This window comes from Eublepharis macularius, chromosome 12 (assembly GCF_028583425.1).
Source record: "Eublepharis macularius isolate TG4126 chromosome 12, MPM_Emac_v1.0, whole genome shotgun sequence".
Taxonomy (NCBI): Eukaryota; Metazoa; Chordata; class Lepidosauria; order Squamata; family Eublepharidae; genus Eublepharis; species Eublepharis macularius.
In genome coordinates, this window is record NC_072801.1 from 15609438 (window position 1) to 15632201 (window position 22764).

The following is a 22764-nucleotide window of genomic DNA, read 5'->3' on the forward strand; positions in this document are numbered from 1 at the left end:
ACACACTTTAACCCTCACAAACCACTATATGAGGGAGGGAGGGACTGGCCTAAGGCCACCCAGCAAACTGTGCAGGGTCTGAAACTTGGTTCCCGGCAATTCTGATGCTCTTAACCTCCCAGTTAGCTCAACAGAATCAGGGACTGAGGGCCAAGCTACAAGTGAGGAATGACATTTGAGTGGCAAGTGAACAGACTCGGGTGTATTCCTCCCTGTTCACTTGCGCTCCACTCGCCCTCCACTGGATCATGTAGTGCAAAAGTTGATCAAGTGAAGTGCAAGTGGAGCGCAAGTGAACAGGGAGGAATACACATGAGTCTGTTCACCTGCCATTCAAGTGTCATTCCTCACTTGTAGCTTGGCCCTGAGTCATAAATCTCCTTCGGGAGCCCCAGCTTCAAATCTCTCAACCCTCTGGGTGGTCTTCTGGGCTGATTCTTCGTCTTCCAGCCCCCTTGTTTCCTGTCCATACGGAGAGGCTAATAATAACCACCTTAAATGAACGAAGGAGTTGCTGCAAAGTACAGGAAAACTTGTGTGGCCATCAACCCGGAGGCCTCAGATCGCGCTTGGAACCGTTCAAAGCACCTCCCAGCCCTGTGAGGTAGGCCATCCGCACTGTGCCCGTTTTGCAGTGGATGCTGAGGAGGAGCAGCTCGCCCGAGGCCGGCCAGCCAGAGCCCTCCAAGGAGTGTAGCGGTACGCCCGCATCCCACTGTTGGCGTGTGCCCAGGCGGCGGCTGCAGTCACCTGCTGGGCCCGACGGCTGGCAGCCCGCAGAGCCCCTGCAGAGGCCAGCCTCGAACGGCGGAACGGCTTCAGGCGCCCCGCTCCATCCTCTCCCCGGGGCGCGGCTCGTTGCGCCTGGGATGCGGGCTGCCCGGCTCCCGGCCCACCGGCACCCCTTGCCCACCGGGCACCCCGGCCCGCGCCGCCTCCCCTCTCCCGGCGGGCGTTCCCCCGGCTCCCCCCGCGACCCTCTCGCTGCGGGCGAAACTCCCCCTGCGCGGCCGGCCCCTCCTTTGTCAATTTCCTAGAACCTCCAAAAATCAGCAGCCTGTGAAGGCAGGACCCAAAGCCCCCAGCCCCACTTCCCCCCGGGAAACTCCGGCTTCCCCTTCCAAATTCCTTTCCGCATCCTCACCTCTTTCTTTCTTTCTTTCTTTCTTTCTTTCTTTCTTTCTTTCTTTCTTTCTTTCTTTCTTTCTTTCTTTCTTTCTTTCAGGGCGCTAGGGGACTGACTCCCTTTGCAAGAGTTCTGCAAAGAGGGGAGGTCGAGGAAGAGGAGGCGAATCCAGCAAGGCAGGCTACAGACACCCCCCCCGCGCACCCCCCCCCCCTGCATGTGATTAAATGTCTCGAAATCTGCTTCTGATTTCCTCGGGGAGGTGCGCCCCCCCCTCCTCCTTTGCTATCCGTGACTTTATTGAAAGCTTTTCGCTCCATTGAAAAGCAGCCGCCGCTGCAAGCGGGGCTCAGTTTCTCCACTGTTGCGTTGCTCTCCCCTCCTTCCTTCCCTCGCTTTCCCTCCCTCCTTCCCTCCTTCCCTCCCTCCCAGCAGAGCAGCCCTTCATTGGGCAGTTGGAGGGAGAGCGAGAGAGGAGCGCAGCAGCTCGAAGAAGCCGGAGACTGGGCAAAGGACTGCGATCCACGCTGCGGGGCTTGAAGCCGCTTCCCCAGCCTGGCTGCATTCGGTGGCTTGGCTCGTTTTCCCTTTTTCTCCCCCCACCCGCCTTTTTTTTGCAACAGCCGATTGTTTTTTTCTCTTTCCAAGTTCCAAATTCTGGTCCCCCCCCCCCCTTTCCATAGCCAAGACGATTTGGACTGTCTGGAATTGTGCTGCTTTGACATCTCTCAGCTGGGTGTTAAAAGCGGAACTTTCTACCTTTTCCTTCACAGTAAGTTGCTTTTCTTCTCCCCCCACCCCACATAACTGTTCAGTATTCTTTCTACGGAGGGATGGATTTGGGATCACTTTTAACAGCATTTTAAAGACTTGTTTATATGGAAGTGGAAAAAGCCCACCCTTTTTTCTTACAAATCCGCTTTTCCACACCCTCTCTGTTAATTCTTCCCTTTCCAAGTTAAATAGGATTTAATTGGCTTTTTTAAAACTTTCCTTTCCATCTCTTCTCCCTCTTGTTTTTCTTTCCCCTCCTCCTTTTTTATTTCCTGTTTAATCCTTTCATAGCTTCATCTTGGAATTTCAATAAAGAGATGGAACTTTTAAAGCCATTTCCATTGGGTAAAGGGCAGCTGTGATGTGTGTGTTTGTATACACAAATGGATGATGTGGGTTTGTGTGGTGAGAAAAAGCTCGTATTATATAACATATTGGCAGCTTTCAACCACGATACCTTGTGAAATCTCTCTTGTTATGTTGTATGGATAACTTTCCTGTAAGGGAAGCAGGGTGTGCTTAGCACGGTATAGCAACAGTTGGACAGGTTCTGAATTGAAACTTGGAAAGGAAGGTGGGTGTGTTTAGATCATGCGTCCACTGAGAATCAAACCGTAGTCTGGTGCTCTGCCGTTGCAAGCGGGCACTGGGAGCTGTTTATGACTTGACATTGGCTAGGGCATAATGTCATAAGTGCTTGAGAGGACAGCTTTGCCAAGCAGAGGTTTTGCAGATGGTGTGCATGTGTGTGCACGCAAATCCATGCAATATTCTAGTATCTGCCTCATTAGAACACATGTGCGAAGTGGGGGGTGGTGGTGTGCGCATAGGGGTGCCAGATGTCTTTGAAAAGGTCACTCCTTACACCGCACTTCGGGAACGTGCAACTGTTGAGCCAGCCTCTTGGAATGAATGAGGCTTGTGTGAGGGCACAGGTGTGTTCTCGTGCAAGCCCCGTCTGTTTCTGCCGGGATTGTGGAGGTGCCCTTTCTCTCTGAAGTATGCCGATCTCCTGTTTCTCCAGTAAAATACACAGTGCAGTCCTTAGAGCATCTGTTTCTTTTTGGCCCTTTGATCTGGTGTCCTGGTGCTTTTGGGGACAGGGTGCCTTTTCTAAGGCTGTTTGGAGGTTTGCATTATTTACCCTTGTTTCTCCGGGCATGGATGCCCCCATACCCCAAGGCAGGTGGTTCTAGCGGCTCTCTAATGAACAACATCGACCCTAAGGACCCTAATCTTAAGGATCTTGCCTCCTGGTTTCCTACAGAATGTATCTTTGGACCAGCGGCTAGTAACCCTTCCTCCTACAGTTTAATGCTAGGAGATTTCTTTCCTTCGTCATCATTCCCAGGAGAACCGAAGCACTGATTTAATGAAAGGGCTAACATGTGTATGTTGGCAGTATAAAGTTGGCGCATGAAAACTTCAAAAACGACAACTTCTGAAGCTGTAGTCATTTAAAAAAAAAAACTCCTCTATAAGCTTCACGAAGCCCTTAAAACAGGACTTCCTCCTATAAAGATCCAGAGCATCTGACAAAGAGAGCTGTGATTCTCGAACGCTTATGCTACAGTAAAGTTGGTTAGTCTTAAAGGTGCTACTGGACTCTTGTCCATTATCAGAAGCAAGCTGATCCCATTATCAGAAGCTACTGATTGCATCTACTCCCCCCTTCCCTCTCCACCTATATATCTGACCAGTTTCTTCTTACCCGCCATGCATCTGACGAAGAGAATGTGATTCTCGAACGCTTATGCTACAGTAAAGTTGGTTAGTCTTAAAGGTGCTACTGGACTCTTTTCGATTTTCCTCCTATAAAGGGTTGTGTGTTTCTCAACCGTAGGCATAGCTGTCATTGCGCCATGCTAGGATGCATGTTCTATGCTTTGTTTGGGGGTAGTGGTCTTTGAAAGAGTGAACTCCGTGCTGCATTGATGTTTGTTACTGTGGGATGCCGCTTTATATTTGCCAAATGCTGTGCAACCCTCCATCTCAAACAAACCTGTGAGGCAAGTCTTTGAGGTGGACGTTGCAAGGGAGAGAGAGAGACTTCGGTCATGTGTTTGTTGTAGCAGACTCAATATCAAGCAGGACTACCAAAAGGGAAGAATATGGGGGTGTGTGGAAGCCGTGCACCTGGGTCACCCAGGGGTCCATGGAGCTAACCAAGTAATGCCACTGACGAAGAGAGCTGTGGTTCTCTAAAGCTTATACTACAATAAAGTTGGTTAGTCTTAAAGGTGCAACTGGACTCTTTACTATGTGTGTTATTTTCATGTTACAGTATGGTCTGAGTGGAAGGAGGTGAGTGGAAGAAGCCTCATCCTCACCTTATTGCTCAATGGAGGTGACGATAGGCCAGGTACTAAACCTCCGCTCTACCTACTTCACAGGGTCGTTGTGTAAAATGGAGGCGATCCCATGTACACTACCTATAATAAAATAACAACAGTTAAAATAAAATAATAACATAACTGATTTGTCTCCATCATGTGGTACATATTGGCTATGGCTGGCACAGTTCCTTTGTGTGTAAAGGTATTTGTCTTTCTAATGTCCCTGTCTCATGTTGTGCCATCTTACAGGTGGCAGTGTACTAATGTACACTTAAAGAGATTTACATTCCCCCCCTTAGTATATATTGTGTCCCGTTTTGAGCAGGCAGCACTTATACCGTGGCAACATCTCTGGCAAATGGTATGTGCCTTCTGTATGCGTGCATCAAAAGAATTGGTACCTTACAGCGTGTCAAAATGGATATGTGCATTTGTTAAACAGGAATGCATGTACATGGCACGAATGCTTTTTCCTGCAAAGAAGCAAACCAGCTAGAGGATTGTTACAGATGAAGCAGCCCAGTGATTTAGCAAAGGTCATTTAAACCAAAGTTTCCAAACTACCGTCTTGTCTGTTGTTCTGCATCTTCATTTGCTATTTGCATTTCAATTAGTTTTTGCTTCTCTTTTGAATTGTGGTTTCGTGCATATGCTGCAGGCTCCACTAGCGGATGCTTCTTGGTAATATTTTGCTTCCATCCATTCTTTATTACTTCTGTGTCTCCCTTTCCTACTCTTCACCTTTGCATCATAAGAATCTGTAGGTTTCTTGGGGCAGGGACTTGTTTTCGTACATGTGGTGCTACATAAAGTACCACCTACATTGAGGCACATTGAATTATAATAATAATAATTCCTCCCTCTTTTCTTTTCTGATTGGTTCAGTGTTCCTTGTGCTCATTTAGCAGTTCTTGTTCATGGCAAATATCTTTTCAAAGTATCCGCCTCCCTCTTGCAGTTTTGCACCTTGGTTTATTAAACCACAAAGGCAACCACTTTTGTGGCTGTATGCCAATTCCACTCAGTTTTAAAAGGTGTCAAAGCCCAAAACTTGCCCCTAAAAAAGGTACAGCCCAGTTATTTGTGGAAGAGCAAACGGATGCGTGGACAGTAACATGAAAAGGAAGAGTTCGTGGAAGCAAATGGCTAACAGTTGCAGTGGAGGGGGGGCTGCTCAGTGCTCAGTACAGACACAAGGCATCAAGTAGAAAAAAGCTGTACTATGCTTTAAGTGACTCACCCAAGGTTATGCACAAAGTCTGTGGCTGCAAGGAATTTTTAACGTGACCCTCCTGAACCCAGCCCACAGCTTCCAGCAGTCAAAACATCTGTCTCATAGCCAAGTTAACTCATTTGTTACTGTAACAATGCTAGAGATTGTGTAAAACGGCTGTCAACAAGGCTTAATTTTTACCTAAGATTCCAGCCTGGGAGATGTGAGTAATCCCTGTAAAAATGGAAGTGTTTCTGAGCAAATGCAGAGTGCAATTCTCCCTTCTACTGAGCAACAGTCAGCAAACCACAAGACTCCTGGAATTAGGGGGGCACAACTGCTGGGGCAGGCCCAAGCCTCCCCTCCCACCTTACTTCAGGCACCTCTCCTTTTACAGCTTGACTCTCCGCATAAAGCAGAGCAGCTCCGGTGCTAAGTCCCCATAGAGGGTGTCTCTCCAATCCATACTGGAGAAATTAATTGCCAGGTTCTGGCTTCAGGCGCTGTATTAAAAGTGCCCTTATAGGAGTATTTCTTTGGCGATGCTGGTCGACAGTACCTGTTTTACGGCACCTGTTCCCTTTATATGTGCTTCATTTCTCTTGGCATGAACTACATTTGTACATAATACTTTGGAGCATATTTGCTAAATTCGGTCCATTTTTAGTGCATGCCGACCTGCTTGACTGATTTGGGCGTCAACTCGCCACTCTTTTGCTATGGTGTGTTTGATTTTGTTTTCAAATCCTGGAAAAAATGTGATTTCTTTTTTGGTCCGGGAGATGATCAGTGAGAAAAATATGTGTAACTAAATCTAAACATGTAGGATGTAAAGAAAATATATGTTTAGAATTAATACAGATTCAATTACCAAGGCTGCACTGTTTGGTCCTTATAATTTAAACGTTTTTGACTGGTTGGAAAGGGGGTCCTCATTATTTGTTTTTATTTATTTATTTATTTATTTATTAAAATATTCACAGCCTGCTTTTCCTCGTGGTTAAAGGCAGCTTAAAATTCACAATTTAAAAAATACAGAATAAAATAAAACCCCAAATAATCCACCCTAAAATATTCCTGCAGTCTGTACCCCAGTAAAAGTCTAAGTAAATAACATGTCAATGCAATGCCTCTTTAAAAATTTGTAGAGACAGCATCTTACTTACGGTTGTTGTGGATTTTCCGGGCTGTATAGCCGTGGTCTTGGCATTATAGTTCCTGACATTTCGCCAGCAGCTGTGACTGGCATCTTCAGAAGTGTAGCACCAAAAGACAGAGATCTCTGAGAGATCTGATTATTTCCCTCTATTATTTCCCTCCCTCTGAGAGATCTCTGTCTTTTGGTGCTACACCTCTGAAGATGCCAGTCACAGCTGCTGGTGAAACGTCAGGAACTACAATGCCAAGACCACGGCTATACAGCCTGGAAAATCTACAACAACCATCGTTCTCCGGCCGTGAAAGCCTTCGACAAAGCATCTTACTTACCTTCTCATAGGGCTGCAATCAAAAAGAAATTAGTTGATACCAGGAGGTCTACCCTAAGCAGGGGCCATCATGAGAATGATGGTTAATCCATACGTGCTTTGTTAAACAATGTTTTTTTAAATGTTGCATTTACGAGTCTATGGATGGCAAACCCACTCTATTCTAGAAAAGGCGCTCCTCCTTTAAGGCCACTGGGAATAGTTCCAGCGAGCTGATGGCACGGGGGCCACCTTCCCCCACTGTAGCACTTGTGCAAGGGGTGGCCAACACCCTGTTTGGGGTGGCCCTTGTAGCCGCTTCTGTGGCAAGCCGGCAGCAAGCAAGACAGCTGCACAGGCTCCATGCAGGAAAGGCAAGCAACAACAGCAGAAGCGAGGCGGCTACATGGGCCCCACACTGGGTGGGCGAGCAGCTGCAGAGCTGAGAGAGCCTGCTTTTGCTCCCCCCACGGAGGTGGGACTGTGGGCAGGCCAGGGGCCGGGGCCCTCCCAAGAGCCGTTGATGCTTCCTGGCCCACCCTGCCTCCTTTTACAGAAAGAATTGCCTCTTCTGTGAGATGGTGCTTGTGGTGACGCGTGGCGGTGGTGTAGAGTGCTCTCAAGTCATAGCTGGCTTATGGTGACCCCTGGCGGGGTTTTCATGGCAAGAGACTAACAGAGGCGGTTTGCCATCGCCTGCCTCTGCAACCCTGGTCTTCATTGCAGGTCTCCCATCCACTAACCAAGGCTGACCCTGCTTCTGACATCGGATGAGATCAGGTTCACCTGGGCTGAATCCACATTACCTCCGCGCGTCCCGGTGTTGCACTAAATGTTCGCTAAACACCCGGAAGTATAGCGTCTTTCAAGCGCGATTGCACTAGAAAGATGCTATACTTCCGGGTGTTTAGCGAACATTTAGTGCAACACCGGGACGCGCGAAGGTAATGTGGATTCAGCCCTGGGCTATCCAGGTCAGGGTGTGGTGATGCATAGAGGGAAATAATCTTTTTAAAAAGGCATTCTCCTACTTCAAGATGGTTATTTTAATCATATATACAACATGAAAATTCCTTAATCAGTTAATTTACTATGAGGAATCTACTAAGATTTCTTTAATCAAGTGACTACTGTTTAAAGGTGTACACCTAAGAATTTTTAAATATGCACCTTTTAAAATATGAAAATTATGTTAGCAAACAGGCTCCTTGGGCAGGGAGCCAGGTTGGCTGCAGTTCTCTGGATACACTTGGTGGCAGAGCTTGGTGCACTGCTACGTTAACGTGTGAAACGGCTGTTAAACAAGTCTTCCCTGGGTCACGTTGCTTGTCCTGCCCCTCCTCGCTGGTGTGTTGTAGCTCCCTGGTTTACTTAGTGGAACACAAATATGTCTATTTTCTTTGGTCTTGAATATACCTTCTCTCAGGGCTTTTTTCTGGGAAAAGAGGTGGTGGAACTCAGTGGGCTGCCCTCGGAGAAAATGGTCACATGGCTGGTGGCCCCGCCCCCTGATCTCCAGACAGACGGGAGTTTAGATCGCCCTCCGTTCTGCCTGGAGCTCAGGGGGTGGGGCCATTTGTAAGAGGTGCCAGAACTCCGTTCCACTGTGTTCCTGCTGAAAAAAAGCCCTGCTTTTTCTTGAGTCCTTTCTGGCTAGTTCCTTCCTCATTCTTTAATGGAGGCGGTTTCCCACCCACAGTGCCAGGATTACTTTCTTTTCCTTTTGTGCCTGTTTGTTTTACTTATTAAAATCCTGCTTTCCTAGAAATTAGTGTTCACAACAATTCGTGTAATTTGCAAGTCACATTTTTTTAAAAAATCAACACACTTAGTTTGCCCCAAACAAAAGAATTAAAATCAACAGTCATAAAGTAGGTTACCAACAGAACAGGTCAAGTTAGGGAGAGTAGAATTTCTTTAAAAAGCAATTGGAAACAAAAAGATTTTTGCCTGGCACCTGAAAACCACCTCATGGGGGAGGGAATTCCAAAGATGTGGAACCACTTCCAAGAAGTCCCCGTTCCTGATAATTATCCACCACCTTAAATGGTGGAATTGCCCACTGAAGGATTATCAGCAGTTATTAATCATGATGGCTAAATCATAGAATCAGAATCATAGAATTATAGAATCATAGGGCTGGAAGGGATCTCTAGGGTCGTCTAGTCCAACCTCCTGCACAATGCAGGAAATTCAGTTACCTCCCCCACTACACAACCAGTGGCCCTTACTGCATACCCAGAAGATGGTAAAACACCATCAGGATCCCTAGCCCAACTGGCCTGGGAAAATGACTACCTGACCCCAAGGTGGTAATTGGCCTTACCCTGGGCATGTAAGAAGGAGCCATGAGAACTAAGCACTGGTGTAACCCTTCCTGCCCTCCCTCTTGTGATCTGCCTACATTCACAGAACCAGCATTGCTGTCAGATGGCCATCTAGCCTCTGCTTAAAAACCTCCAAAGAAGATCCCACCACCTCCCGAGGAAGCCTGTTCCACTGAGGGGGCCGCTCTAACTGTCAGGAAGTTCTTCCTGATGTTTAGAGTTTTTAGCCAAAAACTCTTTTGATTTAATAACCCATTGGTTTTGGCCCGACCTCCTGGGGCAGTGGAAAACAACTCCATGCCATCCTCTATATGACAGCCCTTCAGGTACTTGAAGATGGTTATTATCATATCACCTCTCAGTCATCTCCTCTCGAAGCTAAACATACCAAGCTCCTTCAACCTTTCCTCATAGGACTTGGTCTCTAGACCCCTCACCATCTTCACTGCCTTCTTCTGGAAACGTTCCAGCTTGCCTATAGCCTTCTGAAATGGAACCTCCATCTTCAGAAGCAGCATACCTTTCTCAACTCTAGGACCTGACTTTGGAATAGGGTGGAAATGATGCACTACACACTCATTCCTATTCCTTCCAAAGGCAAGGTATGGGATTATGAAGGAGAAGGTGATGTGGTTTGGGCACATAACTCTCCCCACATGTATCCCATAGGGAATCCCTGTGCTGGGAGTTGGTGGGAGGGAGCATTCCTGATATTTTCCTCAGTGCTTGGAGCTCAGAAGTATTTTGGGAGAGCAGAGACATGAAAAAGCAGGCAAAATGAGGAAGAGGGGTACTAGTGACTGAGTGGGGTCAGAGGAGATGATTCCCAGACGTCCCTCTGCCTATGAAGACTTTTTAAAGAGAGTTTTTCGGTTCCAGATATTAAAATTTGGCTGTAACAACAAAAACAGTGTGCTTATATACTGTTCTTCTGGACAGGTTAGTGCCCCACTCAGAGTGGAGAATAAAGTCGGTGTTCTTATTATGCCCACAGTCCATCTGAGAAGCTGGGGCTGAGAGGAGTGGCTTACCCAAGGCCACCTGCTGAGCTCATGGCAGGAGTGGAAGTCGAACTAGCAGACTGCTGATTTGGAGTCCACTCACACATTACCACAACACAATAGCATTTAAGCACTATGTGAAAATGGCTGATAGAACCACCCGGTAGCTGTCATTGGCAAATAAAACTTGCAAAATATTCACTCTCTTCATCTTAATTTTAAAAATCCTTTAAAAAATCTTTACAGAATATGCCGTTATAGAAGCTCCCCTCCCCCTTTGTTCCTGGATGCGGTAAGGCCAAAAATGAAACGAAACAACACAGCAGCAGAGATTTTGTGGTAGGGACTATTTTTGGGGTGGGGAAAGACAAAAACTCGCAGTCACAAAAAGCGGGATCAGAGCACTAGTCACAAAGCTCTTTGCATACCAAGTACTATTCTCCAGGACACGTGACACTGTGAACAATGCCGCAGGAATGTGTGAAAGGGTTTAGGATGGCTGGGCAGGGATTAAAGGTCTTGTAAAGCAACAAGTGGGGGGAAAAGAGGTGGTGGAGCTCAGTGGGTTGCCAGAACAGGGGGCAACTCTTGGCAGGAGGTAGTGCCCCTGGTACCACATGTGTGTGCGCAAAGTGCACACATGCTCCCAGGACTGCACAATGACGTCACTTTGGGTCAGCTGGAACAAGGGGGAAGTTTTTAAAAGTTTAAATCACCCTCAGCGAAAATGGTCACATGGTTGGTGGCCCTGCCCTCTGCTCTCCAGACAGAGGGGAGTTTAGATTGCCCTCCGTGCCGCTGGAGCGGCGCGGAGGGCAATCTCAACTCCCCTCTGTCTGGAGATCAGGGGGCTGGGCCACCAGCCATGTGACCATTTTCAAGAGGTGCCAGAACTCCGTTCCACCGTGCTCCAGCTGAAAAAAAGCCCTGGGTGATAGTGAATGTTAATAAAAGGCTGAGTGGTCAGGGTGGCTGCTGGAGCCCAGATTGCAGTTTCTTAATGTACTCCCTTCACCCAAGTGTGTCTGAGGAGGCCGTTGCTCAGCCAAACAACTCGGTGTGCAAACTGGTTCAACAGCCACCATGCCTTGGTTTAGACCCATATCCAGCATTCAGGCTATTCTTTATCCACTGAAGATGATCTAGGGAAAGTTCAACTTCCATGCTTAGCTTCTTGCTGGTTGTCACTTCATAGGCCTTTAGGCTCAATGGTGGAGTAGATGCCATCAGCGTAGGAGGTCGCAGGCTCAGCCCTCGGATTCTCAAGGCTGCAAAAGAGACCTGGCCATTTCCCCGCATCATAAAAATAGTGCCCCACTCACAGAACACTGGTGGCTTCTTTGCATGATTTCTGACGTCACTCAGATGCAGGCAGCCGTTTTTGTGGCGTCCAGGTGACATCAGAAATCACGCGAAGAAGCGGCCAGTGTTCCATGAGTGGGGAACTATTTTTAAGACGTGGAGAAATGGCCCTGATCTCTTGGTGGAATGCTTGTCAGGAGGCTGTCAGTCCTTGGCAGGTAGATCCCCAAGCCCTTAACAGCAAACACCCAGGTGTATTGGTTGAAGTAACTTTATTAGAGATCCATCAAGTTCAAGGCGCTCAGACAATGGAAATTGGCAGAAGTGACGTAAATGGGATGGTAGTGTTAGTTATAGGGAAGCTTCCCGCCTTTGGGACAGGGGCCGTTGAGGTTTGAGCATGAAGGGGCCAAGGGGAAAAGATCGGTTTGGGCCAGACATGAAATCATCCCAGTTCTCAGGAAAGATACATCTCGAGCCGGCTGCAGCTGGCATTCAAGGACACTTGCCCGAAGCAGCTGGTAAAGCGAAAGTACATACTTGTGAGATGCCAAGCTAGCATCAATAAGGAACTTCCCATGTTCTCAGAGGACCGGTATCCAACACAGACACTTTACTGGCAGATATGCAGGCAGGCATACATGACAGAGGCTCTGACAGTAGTGAGTGGCCATTGTTCAGAAGCAGAAGATACCCTTTTCATGTGAAAGATCCTGAGTTCAGTCCCCAGCAGGTAGCAGGTGCTGCCTGAAATCCTGGGGAATGACCATCAATAAGCTGGGGAGACCTCAGGTCCGACAAGTTTAAAACAGCTCCATATGTTCATTTTGCCCAATGTGACGTTCAGATCCTGTTGTCATGCATTCCAGGTGTGGCGGAAGGGCTTCCGAAGGCGCTTCTTCTGCCTTGAAAACAAAAGACTCCGTGCCGTGCCTTTAGATTACTTCTGCCGCCCTTGTGGAACGCTCTGTGTATGCAGGAGGCTTGTGTAGAACTTCTGGCCCAATCCATTGCTCAGCAAGCTGCAGTGCCCTTTGGATTTCCTGGGGAGGCTGAAAAAATTAACATGGAGCTTCCCGCTGTGACACCTCCTCCCCGGTACAGTTCCGTGTGGAACTATGCTGAGAATATGAATGGCCTGATCAGGAACTGTCTTTATCTATTAGAGAATTCTATACTGTGCTTAGAACAGTGCGGGCATAAAGCAGCACTTTCGAAAGGATGTGCAATTGCTGCTACTGCGCCCTGATCTTAGAGAAAGCCTTCTGGGGCTGGGAGCACAGAGCTTTTGCCTGTCTGTTCTGTTGTTGAACTGGTCCACTGACCCTTTCTTATTTGACTTCAGACCCATGAGGTCAAAAGTGAGCATTTCAGGGAGACACCAGAGAGCAGCTTCTCAGGAGACAGGACTACCCAGCCTTCATTTTATAGGACGGTCATCTCCTGTTCCATAGCCCTCTGCAGAAAGCCCCTTCTCTGTTTGGAGACTGCCCATCTCCTGAGGCTCCTGTGAGCCTTGGGCCGTGGAATTTGGGCGCTAAGGAAGGGTGAACCCAAGGTGCTGTAGGGTTAGGACATCAAGCTCGAATCTGGGAGATCCAAGTTCAAATCCGCACTTCGGTGGGTGGCCTTGGGCCAGTCGTACACACACTCCACCTAACCTACCTCACAAGGTTGTTGTGAAGATTAAGAGAGCAATATAAACTTCTTTGGTTTCCCTTTGGGAAGAAAGGTGGGGTATAAATTAAGTAAGTAAATAAGGGTGCCTTGTAGGTCAGGAGGTGGCGCTGGGTTGAGTAGTGGTGGAGCCTAGCAGTGCCCGATGGTAGCACACGACATCTCGGGAGGAAGTTAGTGATGCCTGGAGCTTCAGGGGTAGAGGCTGATGGGAATTAAGAGTGGGGTTCACAGCAAAACCTCTTGCGCCAACTCCAGCTTCTCCCCTTGGGATTTTGCCTGTGCTCCAGAGACCCTGGGAAGGAAGCTACCCTGTAACCCAGTATCCCAGTTAAGGCACATAGCATAGCTTCTCCTGGTGGCCATGGACTATAACTGCAGGCACCTAACAACAGGAACATGGGCTGTAATCAAGAGAAAGCAGTAGTCCCAGCGGTGCATGGCACAAGCTGTGTCCCTTTCATTGACATATATTCCAACTGGCCCTTTTTACCATGACATGATCTGCACTTTACCCCTTATACTTGCCCCGTTCAGTCCCTGTTCCTATTTCATTGTGATCTTCCAAGGAACACCTTGTTAAAATTCCATTTGGGGGGGATTCTGTTCTTCAGGGTTAAGCCCCCCCCCGCCCCATTTCTACAAACGAAATCTCAGAATGGGAGGAGAGGATTCATTTGGTCTCAAATGCATGCGCAAGAACATGATGGCATTTATGTCGCAGAGCTCTCGGCTTGCCGTTTGACACACTGCAGCTGCTGATGTATATTTTGAAGACCTGTTTTTGGACATCCTTAACATAAAGGTGAAGTAGCTTGGTTTTTATAACAGTACAAGGCAGAACAAATAAATCCAGCAGACTGACTGAAGACTTCGGCAATGTGTAATGTGGGAAGCGTTGGAGAGGAAGAAAAGGGTTTACAAGAGTCCCTGTGCCCCAATGTTCATCTGTGAAATGTTAGATGGTATACATTTATTGTGGGGAAGTTGGGGGGCGGCAGGAATCTTTACAATCTCATCCAGTAGTATTCTGGAAAGTTTCTGGGAGGATCTGGTGTCTTCAAGCGGAGTTGTTTTTGTAAACAAGCGTAGCTCTTTCTGTTCTTAATCCAACAAATGAATGCTTTAACTATTATTTAACCACTCAATTGACCCAAGTGGGTTTTTTTGCTTTTGGACCAGCCAAACAGTCCAAATGCATCTCTGGTTCCATTTCCTCAGCTCTTTTAGCCAGCTTTAATTCTCAAACACCCCAGAAAAAATTAATTGTGTAGGCTGGGTGGATCAAGCAACCTCTGTGGGAAAAGCTGCCAATGCAATAAATCGGATGTCTGAGTGGAGCAGAAGTGGGCTCAATTAGCACAGGGCGGAAAAATCCTATCACCCTGCACCCATATAGGGAGGTGATTTTGCTCAGGAATTCTGGTGAAGAAAGCCTGAGTCAGTAGAAGTTACACACGCACGCACACAAACACAGATTCATGATCACAGTTTCAGGTAGGTAGCCTTCTTGGTCCACAATAGAACAGTAGGATTTGAGTCTCAGTATCTGAAGAAGGGAGCTTTGACTCTCGAAAGCCTATACACCAGGGCTTTTTTTCAGGGGGAATGTGGGGGAACGGAGTTCCGGAAGCTCTTGAAAATGGTCACATGGCTGGTGGCCCCGCCCCCTGATCCCCGGACAGAGGGGAGTTTAGATCGCCCTCCACCCGTGCGGAGGGCAATCTCAACTCCCCTGTCTGGAGATCAGGGGGCGGGGCCACCAGCCATGTGACCATTTTCTCCGAGGGCAACCCACTGAGTTCCACCACCTCTTTTCCCAGAAAAAAAGCCCTGCTATACACTAAACATTGGTCTGTAAGGTGCCTCTGGACTCAGGTCCTAGATTCATCACAGCTATTGTGGCTTGGAGAGAATGAACGCTTCTCCGTGCGCACTCGCTCACAAGCCAGTAACGCTGTTAAATAAACCGATAGATAGGGCAGGGATTGTTGGGAAGTTCTCTTGTGTGATCCTCGCTGAAATAAATGGGCGTGCCTTGAGAGCTTTTTGCTGTTGTTCCCATTCATATGCAGGAGAACTTTGCAATGGATTGTGTGTTTTGAAACAAAGGGGAAATTGCACCCAGAAATTGCACCCAATGGGAAGAATGGCCCGTGGCCTCCTTTTGACAGCAGCTTCTGATGCATGTCTTCCTAATGCCTTTGTGTTCTTCCTGGTTCCTTTCCATTGTGTTTCGTAATTTAAGAAATCTGGCCTCTTTTTAGAAAGATGCTAATCCCGCCCCCCCTCCCTTTCCATGGGGCCAATGTTAATTTAAGGCAGGTTTTAAAACAGAAGGATTAGGCGATGATGGATGCTTAGGGCAGTATAATAGACCAATACGGAGAGTCTACTTTAGCCCAGGTGGTGCAAGGGATAAAATGATGGTGGGTGTGTCAGCTGTAGATAAAGTAGATTCCTATTCTGCCTGAGTGCAAACAGGTATCTGTTCATCCCATCATTTTAGAAACTGGGCACTGGCATCAATCTTGGGCATAGCTGTTCACAACCAGTGCCAGGTCAACCACAGGCTTTCTGCCAAGCTGTGGGCCACAGCAGAGGCCCAGCATAATCTCTCTGCAGGTTTTCTGCCTTGCTCCTCTACGCCTCACTATAGTGGATCCCTGCTTTGTTTCTGCATAACTTTATATTCAAACACTGTTATACCCCGATGTATTGTCGAAGGCTTTCACGGCCGGAGAACGATGGTTGTTGTGAGTTTTCCGGGCTGTATTGCCGTGGTCTTGGCATTGTAGTTCCTGACGTTTCGCCAGCAGCTGTGGCTGGCATCTTCAGAGGTGTAGCACCAAAAGACAGAGATCTCTCAGTGTCACAGTGTGGAAAAGATGTAGGTCATTTGTATCTACTCAGGAGGGGTGGGGTTGAGCTGAGTCATCCTGTAAGAGTTTCCCAGGGTGTGGAAGGCTAATGGCAGGAGGCTTCACTGTATCCTGAGGAGGTTCTTTTGCATATGGATTGGTACTTGATGTGCTAATCTTCTCTGCAGGGCTATTGTCGGGTGTGGAGTGTTTTGTTAGCCTGGTGTTTTTCATAACTGGAAACCATGCTCTGTTCATTCTTAAGGTTTCTTCTTTCCTGTTGAAGTTTTGCTTATGCTTGTGAATTTCAATGGCTTCCCTGTGCAGTCTGACAAAGTAGTTGGAAGTGTTGTCCAGTATTTTGGTGTCCTGGAATAAGATACTGTGCCCTGTTTGAGTTAGGCTATGTTCAGCCACTGCTGATTTTTCAGGTTGTCCAAGTCTGCAATGTCTTTCCTGTTCTTTTATTCTTGTCTGGATGCTACGCTTTGTGGTCCCGATGTAAACTTGTCCACAGCTGCAGGGTATACGGTATACTCCTGCAGAGGTGAGGGGGTCTCTGCTGTCTTTTGCTGATCATAACAAAACATTCTATCCCCGACAATAGCCCTGCAGAGAAGATTAGCACATCAAATACCAATCCATATGCAAAAGAACCTTCTCAGGATACAGTGAAGCCTCCCACCATTAGCATTCCACACCCTGGGAAACTCGTACAGGATGACTCAGCTCAACCCCACCCCTCCTGAGTAGATATAAATGACCTACATCTTTTCCCCACTGTGACACTGAGAGATCTCTGTCTTTTGGTGCTACACCTCTGAAGATGCCAGCCACAGCTGCTGGCGAAACGTCAGGAACTACAATGCCAAGACCACGGCAATACAGCCCGGAAAACTCACAACAACCACTGTTATACCCCCTTACCCTGGTTAATTCTTGGATGGGAGACCACCAAGGAAGTCCGGAGTCGCTACGCCGAAGCAACAGCAAACCACTTCTGTTCCTCTCTTGCTCTGAAAACCCCATTTGGTTGGCATAAGCTGGTTGTGACTGGATGGCATTTTACATACACACATCTACCTTTCTTTGCCCAGGCAAACCCAGTTTCTCTGGCCTTTGCCTGTGCAGTGAGGCACCTCTATTCATCGACTCTGGCTCTGCAAAGCTTTTTTCCTCTGGTTTCCCAGCCTTCAGCCTGCTCTTCTGTCTTCAATTGCCAGATCCCTTTTTCCAGGAGTTCACCTTAGCTTGCCTCCTTGACTGACAGTTGTGCTGCAGCCTTTGATTAGACTCTGAAAAGAAAAACAAAGGGCGGCCCCAAGTCCAAACAGAGAACACCAACAAACCGGGGAACCACAATTCTGGAAAATACTGTTGTATATTTTTCAAAGTGCAAGGTGCAAAAGTGCTAAGTAAGTTTAACATGCATCATGAATATATTTACAAAATACAAAGTCCATCCAATAGAACATCGAAGTCATCATAATCTCAAAGTCCATCCATTTATGAACTGAATCTTCATCGTCCGGAATATGTATGAAACTTTTAAAGTGCAAATGCTGAATATAATGAAAAAAGCCGGTGGGAGGGGAGACTTGTGCAGGTTGTTTGTTCTTTCACGGTCCAAAGTAGAAATAATTATTTAATAGACGCCGACGGGAGTTTGCAGGCAAAATGTTGTTTACCCGTTTCGTGAGTGGAAAAAACTCACTTCATCCTGGGCATCCTGGACTCAGTCCGTGAATCCTTCTGTTGCAAGCGGTGGGGGAGTGTGTTGTGCAACTATGGATATGTTTCCGGTCTGATTATGTTTATGCCCAGGATGAAGTGAGTTTTTTCCACTCACGAAACGGGTAAACAACATTTTGCCTGCAAACTCCCGTCGGCGTCTATTAAATAATTATTTCTACTTTGGACCGTGAAAGAACAAACAACCTGCACAAGTCTCCCCTCCCACCGGCTTTTTTCATTATATTCAGCATTTGCACTTTAAAAGTTTCATACATATTCCGGACGATGAAGATTCAGTTCATAAATGGATGGACTTTGAGATTATGATGACTTCGATGTTCTATTGGATGGACTTTGTATTTTGTAAATATATTCATGATGCATGTTAAACTTACTTAGCACTTTTGCACCTTGCACTTTGAAAAATATACAACAGTATTTTCCAGAATTGTGGTTCCCCGGTTTGTTGGTGTTCTTTGATTAGACTCTGGCAGTATGTTGTAGTCCTCCTTTGATAGATTGTGGTTTGTGTGAAGTCAGAATTGACTGTAAAGATAATGGCCCCCCAAGGAGATGCTCCATCTTGGTTACGTTTGGTGACATATGTACACCATCTTGCGCATACCCCATTAGTTCTGTCCCAAGTGTGCCATTCTGATGCTATTAGACTTCCCATAAGAGTGCTGGAAACCCTATGGCTATAATTCAACACAGAGTTAGGTGCCCAGTGGGATCAGGAGGCATTCCTGACTGTTGGATTATGGCCAGTAGTAGTTTTGGTGTGTCCTTTTTGATCATGCCCCTGTTCAGTTTTCCCTAGACAGACGATAGTCTGACTCAATGTAGGGTAGCACCATATGTTCAAAGAAGCCAGCTGGGTCCTCGGTTTGAGGAGGGCCCCACGACTTGGTGGCTGAGCACATGCTTGGCATTCAAATTCCTGGGTCCAACCCATCGCCAGCAACACGGCTGAGGCAGTCTTCTGCTGGAAGGCCGAAGGGTAAAGCATGTTCACATTTGCTATGCCAGTTTTGCTGAGCCTCTGGTATGTGTGTTTTAGATGTTGTATTGAGTCTGACCATCTATGCTAGTACGGTCCATGCCAACTGGCAGCACGTCTTGGGGGTCCCCTGTAGAAATCTATAGGAGATGCCAGTGATAGACCCCAGGAGTTTCTGGATGCAAAGCCGTGAGCCCCTCCCCAATTAAACCCAAGTACACAACGGGTCTCCTCCACCTTCAGTCTGGTAACTTGCAACGGACTTTCTGACCTATGAAGTTGCATTGTCCTGAGCCAAGCCGCTGGTCATTCTAGACTGGCAGCAACTGTCCCTGGTCTCAAACAGAGGTCTCTCCTAGGCTCTGTTGGGGTTGTTCTCGATAGATATGTCAGGGATAGAACCTGGGACACGCTGCGTGCAAATCATAGAATCATAGAGTTGGAAGGGGCCATACAGACCATCTAGTCCAACCCCCTAATCTTTTGCTCTCCCGCTACTCTGAGGTGCCTCTCAGTCCTGATGCACTGTTCACCATGTGTGTGTGTGTGTGGGGGGGGTGTCTCCCTCTCCTTTGTATTTAAATATTTGCCTCTACGCGTTAACCCCTGTGACACATCGGATGATTGATCTGTGTCCGGATCTGAGATTTGGCCTTGGAACAGTCTGTTTGTTGGATGAAGGCAGAAATGTTCCACAACTGGTGCTGGGCTTAACGTGAAATGGAACTAGAGTTGAATAATAATAATAATAAATAATAACATTTGATTTATATACCGCCCTTCAGGATGACTTAACACCCACTCAGAGCAGTTTACAAAGTATGTCATATTATCCCCACAACAAAACACCCTGTGAGGTGGGTGGGGCTGAGAGAGCTAGAAGCTGTGACTGACCCAAGGTCACCCAGCTGACTTCAAGTGGAGGAGTGGGGACTCAAACCCGGTTCTCCAGATTAGAGTCCCATGCTCTTAACCACTACACCAAACTGAAGAGGGCTCTTGGCTGAGAAGTAGGTGCTTGAGGCTAGACTCTTACTGTGTGAGAAAGCGACCCCGGCTTTTCCTCCAGAAATAGGGTCTAATAAGTTGTATGCAGAGCATGTGACGATGATGGTATAACTTACACCGGCTGAGGTGCTGGTAGAGAGAGCTACACATTTGCAGCTGCAGCTGGCCGAGCATAGACATTTACTGTACATTTTAACAGCCAAAAATGTTTTTCTATCTGCCCCCCCCCGGTTAAATCTGATGTTCCCTCCAGTTGAAGAGTTTGGGGGGGCATACACGTGGCAATGAAAGTATTCCCCCTGCCCCTCTCACTAGGTCAGAGTGATAGAAGATTCCCCCACTCAACCTGCAGTGCCTTGTCGGCTGGAGTCCTGCTGTGGTGTGCCCACCTTCAGAAGTTGGGCAGATTGCTATTACTGGCAGGGCCTTTTCTCTGGCAGTGCCCTACGTATGGCATATTCCTCTCCCCCTCCCATTAAAAATTTGTGCTTGTCATCAGATTTATTTTCATTTAAGGCAGGTGAAATCTCACGATTTTAAGCAGGATATGCTGTAAAGCTCTTTCAGTTTTTTTATTACCTGTTGCCAGGGCTTTTTTTCTGGGAGAAGAGGTGGTGGAACTCAGTGGGCTGCTCTCGGAGAAAATGGTCACATGGCTGGTGGCCCTGCCCCCTCATCTCCAGAGGAGAGTTTAGATTGCCCTCCGCACCACTCAGCGGCATGGAGGGCAATCTAAACTCCCCTCTGTCTGGAGATCAGGGGGCGGGGCCACCAGCCATGTGACCATTTTCAAGAGGTGCTGGAACTCCGTTCCACCACGTTCCCGCTGAAAAAAAGCCCTGCCTGTTGCTTACTGTGCTGGTGTTTTCTTGCTTTTTTCTGAACTTTTTGGTATGCATTTCAGTCCTTGCTTCTATTCAGTGTCAACTGAATTATTGATTTTAAAATGTGTTCACTTTTACAATGATCACATCCTCCTAAAACTTACTTAACAAAACAGTTGTAATCCAGCAAACCAAGGCAGGTAGGGTAGCTAGGATTGCAGACAAAGTGTCAGTATTGCCTGGCTGTTCACTGGGGGAGACACAGCAGCTCTGTACCTCCCAATCTTCAGCGTCTTCTCCAAGTAAAAATGCCCTTGGCCATCTTCATTAATGACCCTAGGCCAGCCCTTCCCTGTGCTGTTACCTTCTGATTTCCTTTGCCACCCCAGGAGACAGTCTGATATGGTAGCAGAGGGCACCCTCTGCACTGTTTTCATCCATTGAGATAAACAGAGGCTGCTCTTCAGCTTAAGGGTGCCACATCTTCCCTTTGTGAACCTCCATTGCATCACAAGGCATGGGACACTTTTTAAAAACAATTATCTTTCAAGCACCATTTCTTGGAAATTAATTTGTTGCATATGTGTCTGTCTGTAAGTGCAAAAGGAGCTCTGCCCAGAGGGAGAGGCCACCCCCTTTGTTTCTATATCAGTTCCAAATAAGGGAAAATGTTTCCCAGGAGAGACAGGAGGAGAGGGTAAATATGAATATCCTCAGGAAATTGAACTTCTCTTCCCAGGTGCCTAGGAGGAGAGAGGATGGAGGAAGACTGCCCTCTGCAGAGCCTTGGAATTGATCTTGTAGGGCAGGATTCTGAACCCCTGGGATGGAGGTCACGTCTGCCTCCACCTGGAATCTTGCTCTCTCTTGGTATCATTTCTAGTTTTGGTATAGTCCTGTCACCTTTGCAACTACTCGATCTGTTTAAGGGTGTATCTCTGTGTTAAATGCAGTTCTGTGATTATTTATTTATTTATTTATTTATTTATTTTATTCGCTTTATATTCCGCCGCCCCCCACCGGCAGGCTCAGGGCGGATTACAACCATATACAATCAAAACACATTAAATAATTCATACCAATTAAAATCATAAAACAATTTAGATTTACAGAGTTAAAAATACGTAACAGGGCTTTTTTTTAGCAGGAACGCGGTGGAACAGAGTTCCGGAACCTCTTGAAAATGGTCACATGGCTGGTGGCCCCGCCCCCTGATCTCCAGACAGAGGGGAGTTGAGATTGCCCTCCGCACCGAGCAGTGCGGAGGGCAATCTCAACTCCCCTCTGTCTGGAGATCAGGGGGTGGGGCCACCCGCCCATGTGACCATTTTCTCCGAGGGCAACCCACTGAGCTCCACCACCTCTTTTCCCAGAAAAAAAGCCCTGCATATATATACAGATTCGTAACGGCACAGCAGCCAGCCAACCGACCTTCACCCATCAGCAGTCCCCCATCATCGTGGGGACTGTTTATTTGATGGAGGTACTGCCAGTAGGGAGGGCATATTCTGTAATCTACCGGCCAGGGGGCTTCGCCTAGCACTGCCCAAACACCTGGCGGAAGAGCTCCATCTTACAGGCCCGGCGGAAGAATAACAAATCCTGCCGGGCCCTGGTCTCGTTAGACAGAGCGTTCCACCAGGCTGGGGCCAGGACCGAGAAGGCCCTGGCCCTGGTCAATGCCAGGCGGGCCTCCCTGGGGCCAGGGACCCTTAGCAGATGTTTATCACTAGTTTTTTCTCCCATTACATTTTTAGCAGAATAAAGCCACAAGAGACTGTGGTTTAAAGGAGGTTGACAGAAAGGGCTATTTGAGAGGCAGTGTGTGGGGTGGTTAGAGTATTAGACTAGGATCTGGGAGACACAGCTTTGAATCCCCCCCCCCACTCAGCCATGGAAGCTTCCTGGGGGATCTTTGGCCAGTCACACACTCGGAGCCTAACCTGCCTTGCAGGGTTATTGTGGGGATAAAATAGAGGAGAGGAAAACAATGTAAGCCCTTTGGGGAGAAAGTTGGGGGTCTAAGTGAAGGGAAATAAAATAGTTAACTCCCCTTGTGCAGCTTTCCTGCTTAAAATTGCTCTCCTGCCAGCTAAAATGTTTGTGTTCATATAT

General features: G+C 47.5%; 1 protein-coding gene across 1 annotated transcript in view; it reads left to right on the forward strand.

Moving 5' to 3' along the window:
* The first annotated feature begins 1823 nt into the window (after nucleotides 1-1823).
* The window catches only part of NTN3 (netrin 3), a 128365-nt gene continuing 107424 nt past the window's right edge, over nucleotides 1824-22764 (forward strand). The window contains exon 1 of the mRNA XM_054994766.1: nucleotides 1824-1898. The gene's annotated coding sequence lies outside the window, so the exon portion shown is untranslated. The remainder of the gene's footprint in view (nucleotides 1899-22764) is intronic.